The sequence below is a fragment of the Triticum urartu genome, chromosome 4A (assembly GCF_056163025.1).
Source record: "Triticum urartu cultivar PI428250 chromosome 4A, HENAU_Tu73, whole genome shotgun sequence".
NCBI classification, from domain to species: Eukaryota; Viridiplantae; Streptophyta; class Magnoliopsida; order Poales; family Poaceae; genus Triticum; species Triticum urartu.
Genome location: NC_141876.1, coordinates 67,523,587 through 67,536,927, shown reverse-complemented (window position 1 = coordinate 67,536,927; position 13,341 = coordinate 67,523,587).

Here is a 13,341-nt window from a genome sequence, read left to right as displayed (position 1 = left end):
GGTCCCGTCACCTCCTTCGGTATCTACGGGATAAAGAAAATATACGCGCTATCGTGAATACCGTTAGGTGCACAAAAATTTCTCCAAATATTTTTCAAATAAATCTGATAAAAAACTAGACAAAATTTTAAGGAGAACAGAAAAAGAATCAATCAAAAATACTTTTCTGTTAAAAAGTTATAAGGGTTTTAGTCCAGGGACTCATCTGTAATGAAACAGAAAGTTCCCAGGGGCTAACTTATAAAAACAGAAAACGATTCGAATAAGAATGCGCCGGCCCAGCGGGAAAACGCATTTGGCAGAAAATGTTTTCAGAAAACGGTTCGCTTAGAAAGGACAAAGAGGCTGACAGGCGGGTCCCGCCCGTCAGGTTTGAATTTTCAAACAGGGCGGCAGAACTTGACGGTGCCCGAGAGCCGTGGTGGTCGCCGGCGGTGATCCACGGCGAGGCAGGGAGATCGGAGAGTACCTCCGTGTTTAGGGCGCCGTTCCGCGTCGGTTGGTGGTGGTGGTGGTCGCCGACGAGTACCACGTCGACGGCGAGCCTTGCTCCAGCGGACGGCGGTTCGGGTGGTCGAGGGCCTCGTCGGAGAGAGCTACGGAGATCAAATTGAGGAGGGGGTTAGACCTCTAGTAGCTAGAGGGGGTATCTGATAGAATTTGGGCGCCGGAGACGGCCTCACCGGAGCGAATCGAGACGGAGGCCGAGGCGGATCGGGGTGGCCGGAGCTGGGGGAGGAGACCTCCTCGAGGTCCCCCTGTTGGCCTGGCGGGGTGCTGGTGAGATGCAGAGGGGGTGTGTGCTCGAGAGCGAGCTCGGGAGCCCTTTTTATAGGCGGTCCGAGGCGGTGGCCGTGAACGGAGTTCTCCGGCGAAGTTTACGGCGGCGCAGGGCATTGGTCGGGGAGGTTTAGGGGTTGAGCGCCGTCGTGGGGGTACTGGGTCCGTTTAGGTGCTAAACGAGCCAGGATTGGGTGCTTTGGGCGAGCTCAACGGAACAGGGCGGCGCGGGCACGTCGGCGGCAGGGAGCACGTTCCGTGCTTGCCGGGCCACGGCGACGGTGCCACGGGCGGGCGCTGGCATGGCAGGGACACGCGGAGAGCAAGGGGGCGTTGGGCGGCGCTGGGTGGCGTGGCGAGCGGGCTCGGGCCCTCGCTGGCCGCCACGGGTGGCGCAGCCACCGCAGAAACCTCCAACACCGGCGAGGCTCGTCGCCACCAACGCCAGGAATCGGCCAAGCGTGCGTGCGGGGTGCTGGCCAAGGGGAAGAGGCCGCGAGCATCGTACCAGGGCGCACTGTGGCCGCGTGACTGAAATCTGACGAAGAGAAACGACACTAAACCCTGAAGTTAACTGAAGATGAACAGAAACAGTGCCTGCAAGGTGTTCGACAGAATGATCTAGGCATCTAGGGATTTTTCCTTGAGCTGAAACTTGGTGGGGTGGCCTCTCATTGCACCAGGAGGCTGCTTGAATTTTTGTGGAATTTTTGGAGAATAGGAGATATGAATTTCACCAAATTTGGCAAATCTGGTCCAAACTTGCAGAGAGTGAAATTTGAAATTTTTGAAAAGAAGAAGAGTGGATCAAGATGGTTCTAGGTTGTGGGTACCAAGGACTATCCAGGGAAGTTGATTTGAGGTAAAAACTCAAAGGCAATGAGGTACTTGCTTTGAAAATCACTCAGGCTCAAAATAATTGGCAGAGATGATTTGAGAGATAAAATAATTGAAATAAAATAATTGAAATAAAATCCAAAACTTGTTTGGACTTGTTGAGACAGAGAATCTAGATTGTCCAAAGGTGGAGGGAGGGATTTTGAGAAGATTTACTATAGAGGACATGGTAAAACCATGGGTGGTTTCAAGATAAGAAAAACCTCAAAATTCACAAAGTTCTTTTTATAAGAAAAAGAATAATTTCCAAAAATATACTTTGAGAAGGGAACCATCAGAAGGAGTTTTTAAATGATCAAACACCATAGTTTGAAGAAGATACAAAAATAAAATCCTTGCCAAAGAAGTTTTTAAGAGGAGGGTTTTCTGGAAAAAATTTAAATGGCCTCTTTTCAAAAACCAACAAAGTTTTTGCTGAAAAACCAAATAGAAATTTTTGGAGTGTCACATGCACCCAAGTATATCTAGAGTAATCATCAACAATGACAAAGCCATAGAGGCAAGCAGTAGTAGTAAAAGTTGAGTAGTGAGTGGGACCAAAAAGATCCATGTGAAGTAGTTCGAAGGGTCAAGTAGTGGTCATGATTGTCTTCGAGGGATGTTTTGCCCTCGTCATCTTCCCTGCTTCACAGGCACCGCATAAGTGATCTTTCTTGAACTTGACGCCCTCGATGCCTATGACATGTTTCTTCTTTGCAAGGGTGTGAAGGTTCCTCATGCAGCATGCCCAAGCCTCCGATGCCAAAGCCAGCATTCTGAAGCTTTTGCAAGAAGGCATACTGCAAGTTGTGGCCCTGCTGAGAAATCTACCACATACAAATCATCTTTCCGATACCCTTCAAACACTAGAGACTTGTCAGATTCCATTAGTACCAGGCAACGATATTTTCCAAATATTACGACCATGTTCAAATCGCAAAGCATTGAGACAGACATTAAGTTGAAACCAAGGGATTCAACAAGCATGACTTTATCCATGTGTTGATCCTTTGAGATTGCAACTCTACCTAGACCCAATACCTTACTTTTACCAGTGTCAGCAAATGTGATGTGGCTCTTGTCGGATGGACGTAAGGTTGAGTCCATAAGAAGGCTTCTTTTGCCAGTCATGTGATTTGTACACCCACTGTCAATAATCCATTCTGAAGACTTTGAAGACGCTGGTGTCGTACCCTACAGTGCAGTTAGGGGGATAGGCTTCACGAAGAGAATTGTGAAGCAAAAACATTTGACGAACCAGTGGGTTATGAAAACTTAGATCCAGATTAGGACTAATAGGGAGAGTAGCATGCGATTCAGCAACGAAGTACATAATGATGCCATTCGGGCATTTTATCTTGCGCCCTACAAAATTTTTAAGGTCCCCGGCAATAGCGTCAGAAGATTTTGTTTTTCTGCTGGAGACCTTTCCCTGCAAAAGAGAGTTAAGCTTTCTTAACCACCCACATCTTCAAGGGTGGCTTAGAAGCAATGAGTCTAAGTGCAGCATAGGAGAATTTTTGTTTTGGAGCCCTAGCAAATAGTCTAGCAGGCAGACAATAGTACTCATAAGAATAGGCAGAATAATTTTTGGTCATATGAACATGACGGTTTGATGAACCGCTCTCATATTCATATGCCTGAGTATGGTTTCCCTGCAAAACATTTGCGTTAGTGTGACTCGGGTGAGTCCTCTGTCTGCATGAAGCCTTTGGACTGAGGTTTGTCTTCTTCATGTGAGGTGTCATGAAGACATTCACAGGAAGATTTTCCAGACACTTTTTCGGAACCCAGATCTTCTTCATAGGCGGTCCATTCCTGCAGTTAGTACCAATGTACCTGGCAAACACTACACCATTCTAATTTTTAAATAGTACATAGTTTGCATCAAAGGATTCATCAATGATAATGGGGTTAGCACAGGTGAAGCCAGATAAATTGGATGGATCTGCTGAAGGTTCCTTTGCAGCAACCCACTTGGTTTTGGGGTACTGCTCAGGTTTCCAGTAAGATCCATATGCATTTATTTTCCTTACGAACCCTACACCCTCTTTCCTAGGGTTTCGGTTCAGAATCTGCTTTTTCAGGACATCACATAGCGTCTGATGCCCTTTAAGGCTTTTGTACATCCCTGTTTCAAGCAATGTCTTCAACCTAGCATTCTCATCAGCAATAGCAGTGGTATCCTCAGCAGAGGGGTTAGTTACCACATCAACAGTTGAAGATATTGCAACAGCAGTAGCAGTGGAACATTCAGCAACAGAAGTAGCATTATCATGCTCAATGCATTTAAGACATGGTGGTTCAAATCCTTCCTGAGCGGAACTGATCTGTTCGGCGCGAAGTGACTCGTTTTCCTTTTGAAGATCTTCATGAGCCGCTCTCAATTTCTCAAGTTCTTGCTTCCTTTGAAGACAATCATAGGAAAGCTTTTCATGAGTTGTTGAGAGAGTATCATGACGATCTTCAAGTTCCTGATACTTAACACGAAGATTTTTTTATGTCTTCAATTAAGGATTCAGATCGAGTCATTTCAGCACCCAACAGATCATCGCTTCTGTCTAACAGTTTTTGAATATGTTCCATGGCTTTCTGTTGTTCAGTTGCAATTTTAGCAAGTGTTTTGTAACTGGGTTTTGAATCACAATCAGAGTCATCGTCACTAGATGTTTGATAGTGAGTAGTGCGTGTGTTTACCTTGGCACCGCGTGCCATGAAGCAGTAGGTAGGAGTGGAGTAGTCCTTGTCATTTGCATCGATGTCGGTGATGAAATCATTGTCTTCAGTGTTGAAGATGGACTTGGCGACGTATGCTGTAGCCAGACTTGCAATGCCAGAATCAGACTCCTCCTCAGACTCCACCTCTGCCTCCTCAGAAGCGGACTCCTCCTCTGAATCCATTTCCTTGCCAACAAACGCACGTGCCTTGCCAGATGAGCTCTTCTTGTGTGATGAAGACTTTGAGGAAGACTTGGAAGAAGACTTTGTGTATTTTTTCTTCTTCTTGTCGTCTGAGTCATATTCCTTGCTCTTCTTCTTCTTTCTGTTCTCATTGTCCCACTGTGGACACTCAGAGATGAAGTGTCCAGTTTTCTTGCACTTGTGGCATGTTTTCTTCTTGTAGTCATGAGCAGAAGCTTCATCATTCCTTGAGCTTGATCGTGAAGACTTTCTGAAGCCTTTCTTCTTGGTGAATTTTTGGAACTTCTTCACTAGCATTGCAAGTTCCCTTCCAATGTCTTCAGGATCATCAGAACTGCTGTCAGATTCTTCTTCAGATGAGGAAACAGCTTTTGCCTTCAAGGCACGAGTTCGCCCATAGTTTGGACCGTAGATATCTCTTTTCTCAGAAAGCTGAAACTCATGTGTGTTGAGCCTCTCAAGTATGTCAGATGGATCGAGTGTCTTGAAATCAGGACGTTCTTGAATCATCAGGGCTAGAATGTCAAATGAACTATCAAGTGATCTCAGCAGCGTCTTGACGACTTCATGTTTGGTGATCTCAGTAGCGCCGAGGGCTTGAAGCTCATTTGTGATGTCAGTGAGTCTGTCAAATGTGTGCTGGACATTCTCATTGTCATTTCGCTTGAAGCGGTTGAAGAGATTGCGAAGGACACTGATTCTTTGATCACTCTGGGTTGAGATGCCTTCATTGACCTTGGAGAGCCGGTCCCAGACCAGCTTGGATGTCTTCAAAGCACTCACACGGCCATACTGTCCTTTGGTCAGATGACCACAGATGATGTTCTTGGCAGTAGAGTCCAGTTGAACGAATTTCTTGACATCAGCAGCAGTGACACCTTCTCCAGCCTTGGGAACGCCGTTCTCGACGACATACCATAGGTCGACGTCAATGGCTTCAAGATGCATACGCATCTTATTCTTCCAGTAGGGATATTCAGTTCCATCGAAGACGGGGCACGCAGCGGAGACTTTAATTATCCCTGCAGTCGACATAGCTAAAACTCCAGGTGGTTAAACCGAATCACACAGAACAAGGGAGCACCTTGCTCTGATACCAATTGAAAGTGCGTTATATCGACTAGAGGGGGGTGAATAGGCGATTTTTATGAAAGTCTTCAAAACGTGGAAGTTATGAAGACAAACAGTAGAGATATGCCTATTACTATGCAGCGGAAGTTAGACTACACTAGGCAAGCCATGGTCAAGTATCAACAGAGTGAAAGCACAGTGACAAATAGCTGTAGTGTAATTAGGATCAAGTAGGAAGATACTATGAAGCCAAACAGATCATACACTCACGTTGTGAAGACAAAAGACAGAACAGACACGCAATGACTTCACAATGAGTGAATAGTAAGTAAAAGGAAGTGAAGATGAAACCAGTGACTCGTTGAAGACAATGATGTGTTGGACCAGTTCCAGTTGCTGTGACAACTGTACGTCTGATTGGAGTGGCTAGGTATTTAAACCTTAGGACACGCAGTCCCAGACACCCAGTCCTGAACACGCAGCTCAGGACACCAAGTCCTCACCGTATTCTCCTTGAGCTAAGGTCACATAGTCCTCGCCCAATCACTCTGGTAAGTCTTCAAGGTAGACTCCCAAACCTTCACAGACTTCGTTCACTGGCAATCCACAATGTCTCTTGGATGCTCTGAACACGACGCCTAACCGTCTGGGGATGCACAGTCCTCAAGTGTAATAAGTCTTCAGATCACACAGACAAGAAGACTTAAGTGATGCCCAATGTTCTCTTGCTCTGGGTGGCTAGGGCTTTATCCTCGCAAGGAATTCTCTCTCTCAAAGGCTTCGAGGTGGGTTGCTCTCAAACGATAAAAGCCGTACTCTCAACCTGAGCAGCCAACCGTTTATGGTTGTAGGGGGTGGGCTATTTATAGCCACTTGGCAACCCGACCTGATTTGTCCGAAATGACCCTGAGTCACTAAGGAACTGACACGTGTCTCAACGGTCAAATTTCAAACTCTCATGGCAACTTTACTTGGGCTACAAGCAAAGCTGACTTGTCCGGCTCTGGACAAGATTCGCTCTCATTGTCTTCACTCGAAGACATAGGTTTTTGGTTTAGGCATCACTTCAGTCATTCTGACTGGTTCTCCTGGACCCCACTTAACAGTACGGTGGTTCCTATGACTCAACACAAAAGAAAAAGAACTATGAAAGATCTAAGTCTTCGAGCTCCATAGGCTTCATAACGTGTCTTCTTTTGTCATAGTCTTCAATGTGAATATCTTCATATACCACCTTTGGCTTCAATGTCTTCATACATTTTTAGGGGTCATCTCTGGTAGTAAAACCGAATCAATGAGGGACTTCTACCTGTGTTATCCTGCAATTCTTACAAACACATTAGTCCCTCAACTAGGTTTGTCATCAATACTCCAAAACCAACTAGGGGTGGCACTAGATGCACTTACAACGGCGCACTGTGCCAGGCGTGCTCTGGGATTCGGGGGTGGCGGGCTTTACTGTAGGCACGCCCCGTCACATCGCCGTTATGTGGATGCAGACTTTGAGGGTACGATCTTGACCGCTTTATGGGAGCCGGCTTCTTGGAGTCGGCCTTCCCGCGGCCGGCTTCTCGGAGCCGGCCCTCCCGCGGCTTTCTTCATGAGGGCTAAAGTCGGATTGCCTTCCGATAGCCGGCCTGGGAGACAGCCGGCAAGGGGAAGGCGGCCCAATGTCTTGGATTCTTGAGGGCCGGATCGGCTCGTAATTTTTTCAGAAGGGCCAGGGGGAGCCGGCTAGGCTACCCATGGTTATTTACTCCGACACATTGCTGCTGAGCTGGCTCTAGCTCAGAAAATTGTTGAGCTGAAGCATAAGATAGATTATGAAAAGGCTCAGTTCAAGAAGCATATGGCCAAGCTCAATGTGGAAGACATTCAGAACTTCCAGGTCATGATGCATGAGCTCAAGGAAGCATTCCGAACCAAACGCCAAGAAGCCAAAGGTTCTCGTGAGCGCATGAAGGATCTTGCTGCTAAATGTGTTCAGGGATACAATGAAGCTGAAAAGCGCAAGGCTTTGGCGCGACCAGGCATCGACCCCAGAATGGCGGCCAAGAAGAAGAAGAAGACAGTTGTGGTAGAACCCGAAGCACCAAGGCAGGAAGTACATCCAATTGTCTTCCCAGCCAGTATGACAGGCTCGACGCCTAAGGTCCCCACGATGGCTTCAGAACTAAAGAAAACAAGGGTAGCTGAAGCTAAAGCCAGAAAGCGCAAAACCAAGGCCACCACTGATGATGCTCCTCCAACCAAGAAACGCAAAACCAAGAAGAGAGACCGGGCTGCTCCCACAGAGCCCCTTGAGGTCGAGCCAATCTCAGTGGCTCGTCCTGCGTCTGAACATCAAGACCGTCAAATGATAGTTCATGAGCCTACTTCCACAGAGGCTCATAAAGCTGAAGACAATCCAGCTGTTGACCCCACTGCAGGTGAAGACATTGGTCCTCACGACAATGTTGAAGATGATGAAGTCCTTCCTCAGATCGAGCACCAGTTGGTATCATCGCATGTGCTGACGCACAGCGAACTCATCAGCATTGGTCGTCCTCTGACGCCAACTGCTCAGGATGCATCATGGGCTGATCACCCACAACGACAAGACACCCCAAGTTCTCCCCAACCACAAGTCACCTCACCCGTGCAAGATGACGATGACTTTGAGGCCCAACAAACTCCATCTCCGCAACCGTCGTCAGCATTATGTAGGCTTCGCAAAGGACCGAGGCCCCAAGTCACTCCCACTGTGCACGTGTCAGAGTCAGAAGCCAAAATCGCTGAAGATATTCCGGCTGCATCAGCCGATGAAAGAGAATAACCAACAGTTGAAGTAGAAAGATTTGCTACACCCCCGTCCCACCAAGATGTTGTTCTCGAGGAGAACGTGTCCGACCCTCCAGCTTCTGAAGTGGAGGTTAACAATCCTAAGGCAGCCACCAACATCAACACTGAAGCCAATGACGTTGTCATGGCTGAAGTTAATGTGGCGCCTGAAGCTACTGCGGTGCCAGAAGTGCATGCACCTGAAGCCACTGCAGTGCCCGAAGCCAATACTGAAGCACCTGAAGCCAATGTGGCCCCTGAAGCCCAGATCAACGACAATGTCAATGCTCCTGTACCCTATAAGTGCATCTAGTGCCACCCCTAGTTGGTTTTGGAGTATTGACGACAAACCTGGTTGTGGGACTAATGTGTTTGTGAGAATTGCAGGATAACACAGGTAGAAGTCCCTCATTGATTCGGTTTTCCTACCAGAGATGACCCCTAAAAATGTATGAAGACATTGAAGTCAAAGGTGGTATGTGAAGACATTCACATTGAAGGCTATGACAAGAGAAGACATCGCATGAAGACTATGGAGCGCGAAGACTTAGCAGTTTCGTCGTTCTGTGTTTTTTTCCTTGTTGAGTCATAGGAACCACCGTACTGTTAAGAGGGGTCCAAGAAAACCAGTCAGAATGACTGAAGTGATGCTTAACCAAAATCCTATGTCTTCGAGTGAAGACTATGAGAGGAAATCTTATTCAGAGTTGGATAAGTCAGCTTTGCTTGTAGCCCAAGTAAAGTTGCCGTGTGCGTTTGAAATCTAACCATTGGAACACGTGTCAGTTCCTTAGTGACCCAGGGTCATTTCGGACAAATTTGGTTGGGTTGCCTAGTGGCTATAAATAGCCCACCCCCTACAACCATAAATGGTTGGCTGCTCAGAGTTAGTGTACAGCTTTTGTCGTTTGAGAGCAACCCACCTCGAAGCCTTTGAGAGAGAATTCCTTGCGAGGATAAAGCCCTAACCACCCAGAGCCAAAGAGTGTTAGGCATCACCGAAGTCTTCCTGTCTGTGTGATCTGAAGACTTATTACACTTGAGGACTGTGAATCCTCCAGCCGGTTAGGTGTCGCGTTCTGAGCATCCAAGAGTCATTGTGGATCGTCGGTGAACGAAGTCTGTGAAGGTTTGGGAGTCTACCTTGAAGACTTACCAGAGTGATTGGGCGAGGACTGGGTGTCCTTAGCTCAAGGGGCATAAGGTGAAGACGCGGTCTTCTGAGTTGAATCTCAGCCTCCCTAACCAGACGTATAGTTGTCACACCAACTGGAACTGGTCCAACAAATCATTGTCTTCAACGAGTCACTGGTTTCATCCTTCCCTCTCCTTTACTTACGGTTGGCCCTGGTGAAGTCATTGTATGATTGCATTACCATTTGACTTCACTGAGTGACTGCTTGTTCTGATTAGCTTCAGACTATCTTCCTATCTGATCTAAACTGCCTAGCTGCTATTAGTCATTGTGCTTTCACTTCATTGAATATTTGACTATGGCTTGCTTAGTGTAGTCTACCTTCCGCTGCATGGTAATAGGTTTATTTCTATCGTTTGTCTTCGAAACTTCCATGTTTTGAAGACTTTCATAAAAATCACCTATTCACCCCCCCCCCTCTAGTCAATCACTAGCACTTTCAATTGGTATCAGAACAAGGTACTCCCTTGTTCTGTGTGATTCGGTTTAACCACCTGGAGTTTTAGCTATGTCGACTGCAGGGATAATCAAAGTCTCCGCTGCGTGCCTAGTCTTCGATGGAACTGAATATCCCTACTGGAAGAATAAGATGCGCATGCATCTTGAAGCCATTGATGTCGACCTATGGTATGTCGTCAAGAATGGCGTTCCCAAGGCTGGTGAAGGTGTCACCGATGCCGATGTCAAGAAGTTCGTTCAACTGGACTCCACTGCCAAGAACATCATCTGTGGTCATCTAACCAAAGGACAGTATGGCCGTGTGAGTGCTTTGGAAACATCTAAGCTAGTCTGGGACTGGCTCTCCAAGGTCAATGAAGGCGTCTCAACCCAGAGAGATCAGAGAATCAGTGTCCTTCGCAACCTCTTCAACCGCTTCGAGAGAAATGACAATGAGAATGTCCAGCTCACGTTTGATCGACTCACTGACATCACAAATGAGCTTCAAGCCCTCGGCGCTACTGAGATCACCAAGCATGAAGTCGTCAAGACACTCCTGAGATCACTTGACAGCTTGTTTGACACCCTAGCCCTGATGATTCAAGAATGTCCTGACTTCAAGACACTCGATCCGTCTGACATACTTGAAAGGCTCAACACACATGAGTTTCAGCTTTCTGAGAAAAGAGACATCTACGGTCCCAACTATGGGCGAAATCGTGCCTTGAAGGCAAAAGATGTCTCCTCATCTGAAGAAGAATCTGACAGCAGTTCTGATGATCCTGAAGACATTGGAAAGGAGCTTGCTATGCTTGTGAAGAAGTTCCAAAAATTCACCAAGAAGAAAGGCTTCAGAAAGTCCTCATGATCAAGCTCAAGGAATGATGAAGCTTCTGTTCATGACCACAAGAAGAGAACATGCCACAAGTGCAAGAAACCTGGCCACTACATCTCTGAGTGTCCACAGTGGGACAATGAGAACAAGAAGAAAAAGAAGAGCAAGGAGTATGATTCTGACGACAAGAAGAAGAAGAAATACTCAAAGTCTTATTCCAAGTCTTCCTCAAAGTCTTCATCACACAAGTAGAACTCATCTGGCAAGGCTCGTGCGTTTGTTGGCAAGGAAATGGATTCAGAGGAGGAGTCTGCTTCTGAGGAGGCGGAGGTGGAGTCTTAGGAGGAGTCTGATTCTGGCATGGCAAGTCTGGCTACAACCTACGTTGCCAAGTCCATCTTCAACACTTAAGACAATGACTCTGTCACCAACGCCGATGCTAATGACAAGGACAACTCCACTCCCACCTACTGCTTCATGGCACGCGGTGCCAAGGTAAACTCACGCGCCACTCACTATCAAACATCAAGTGAAGATGACTCTGATTGTGGTTCCAAACCCAGCTACAAAACACTTGCTAAAATTGCAACTAAACAACAGAAAGCTATGGAACATATTCAAAAACTATTAGACAAAAGCGATGACCTGTTAGACGCTGAAATGACTCGATCTCAGTCCTTAATTGAAGACATAAAAAATCTTCATGTTAAGTATGAGGAACTTGAAAGTCATCATGAAACGCTCTCAAACACTCATGAAAAGCTTTCCTATGATTATCTTCAAAGGAAGCAAGATCTTGAGAAATTGAGAGCGGCTCATGAAGATCTTCAAAAGGAAAACGAGTCACTTCGCGCCAAACAAATCAGTTCCGCTCAGGAAGGATTTGAACCACCATGTCTTAAATGCATTGAGCGTGATAACGCTACTTCTGTTGCTGAATGTTCTACTACTGCTACTGTTGCAATATCTTCAACTGCTGATGTGGTAACTAACCCCTCTGCTGAGGATGCCACTGCAATTGCTGATGAGAATGCTAGGTTGAAGACATTGCTTGAAACAGGGATGTTCAAAAGTCTCAAAGGGCATCAGATATTATTTGATGTTCTCGAAAGGCAGATCCTGAACCGAAACCCTAGGAAAGAGGGTGTTGGGTTCGAAAGGAAAATGAATGCTGATGGCTCTTACTGGAAACCTGAGCAGTACCCCAAAACCACATGGGTTGCTGCAAAGGAACCTTCAGCGGATCCATCCATCCTATCTGGCTTCACTTGTGCTAATCCCATTGTTATTGATGAATCCTTTGATGCAAACTATAAATTGTTTAAGAATCAGAATGGTGAAGTGTTTGCCAGGTATATTGGTACTAACTGCAGGAATGGGCCGCCTATGAAGAAAGTCTGGGTGCCAAAAAGATATTTGGAGAATCTTCCTGTGAATGTCGTCATGACACCACACATGAAGAAGACAAACCCCAAACCACAGGCTTTCTTCATACAGACAGAGGACTCACCTAAGTCGCACTAACGCAAATGTTTTGCAGGGAAACCTTACTCAGGCCTATGAATATGAGCGCATTTCATCAAACCGCCATGTTCATAAGACCAAGAACTACTCTGCTTATTCTTATGAGTACTATTGTCCACCTGCAAGACTTCTTGCTAGGGATCCAAAGCCAAAGTTCTCAGATGTTGCACTTAGACTCATTGCTTCAAAGCCACCCTTGAAGATGTGGGTGGCTAAGAAAGCTTAACTCTCTTTCTGCAGGGAAAGGTCTCCAGCCGAAAACCAAAATCGTCTGAAGCTATTGCTGGTGACCTTAAACATCTTGCAGGGCGCGAGATCAAATGCCCAAATGGTCTTATTATGTATTTTGTTCCTGAGTCGCTTGCTACTTGCCCTATCAGTCCTAACCTTGATCTAAGCTTTCATAATCCACTTGCTCATCAAATGTTTTTGCTTCACAATTCCCTTCGTGAAGCCTATCCCCCTAACTGCATTGTAGGGTATGACACCAGCTGCTTCAGAATGGATTATTGATAGTGGGTGTACTAATCACATGACTGGAAAGCGAAGTCTTCTTATAGACTCAACCTTACGTCCATCTGACAAGAGTCACATCACATTTGCTGACACTGGTAAAAGCAAGGTATTGGGTCTAGGTAGAGTTGCAATCTCAAGGGATCAACACATGGATAAAGTCATGATTGTTGAATCCCTTGGTTTCAACTTAATGTCTGTCTCAATGCTTTGTGATTTAAACATGATTGTGGTGTTTGGAAAATATCATTGCCTTGTTCTAATGGAATCTGACAAGTCTCTAGTTTTTGAAGGATATCGGAAAGATGATTTTTACATGGTAGATTTCTCAGCAGGACCACAACTTGCTGTATGTCTTCTAGCAAAA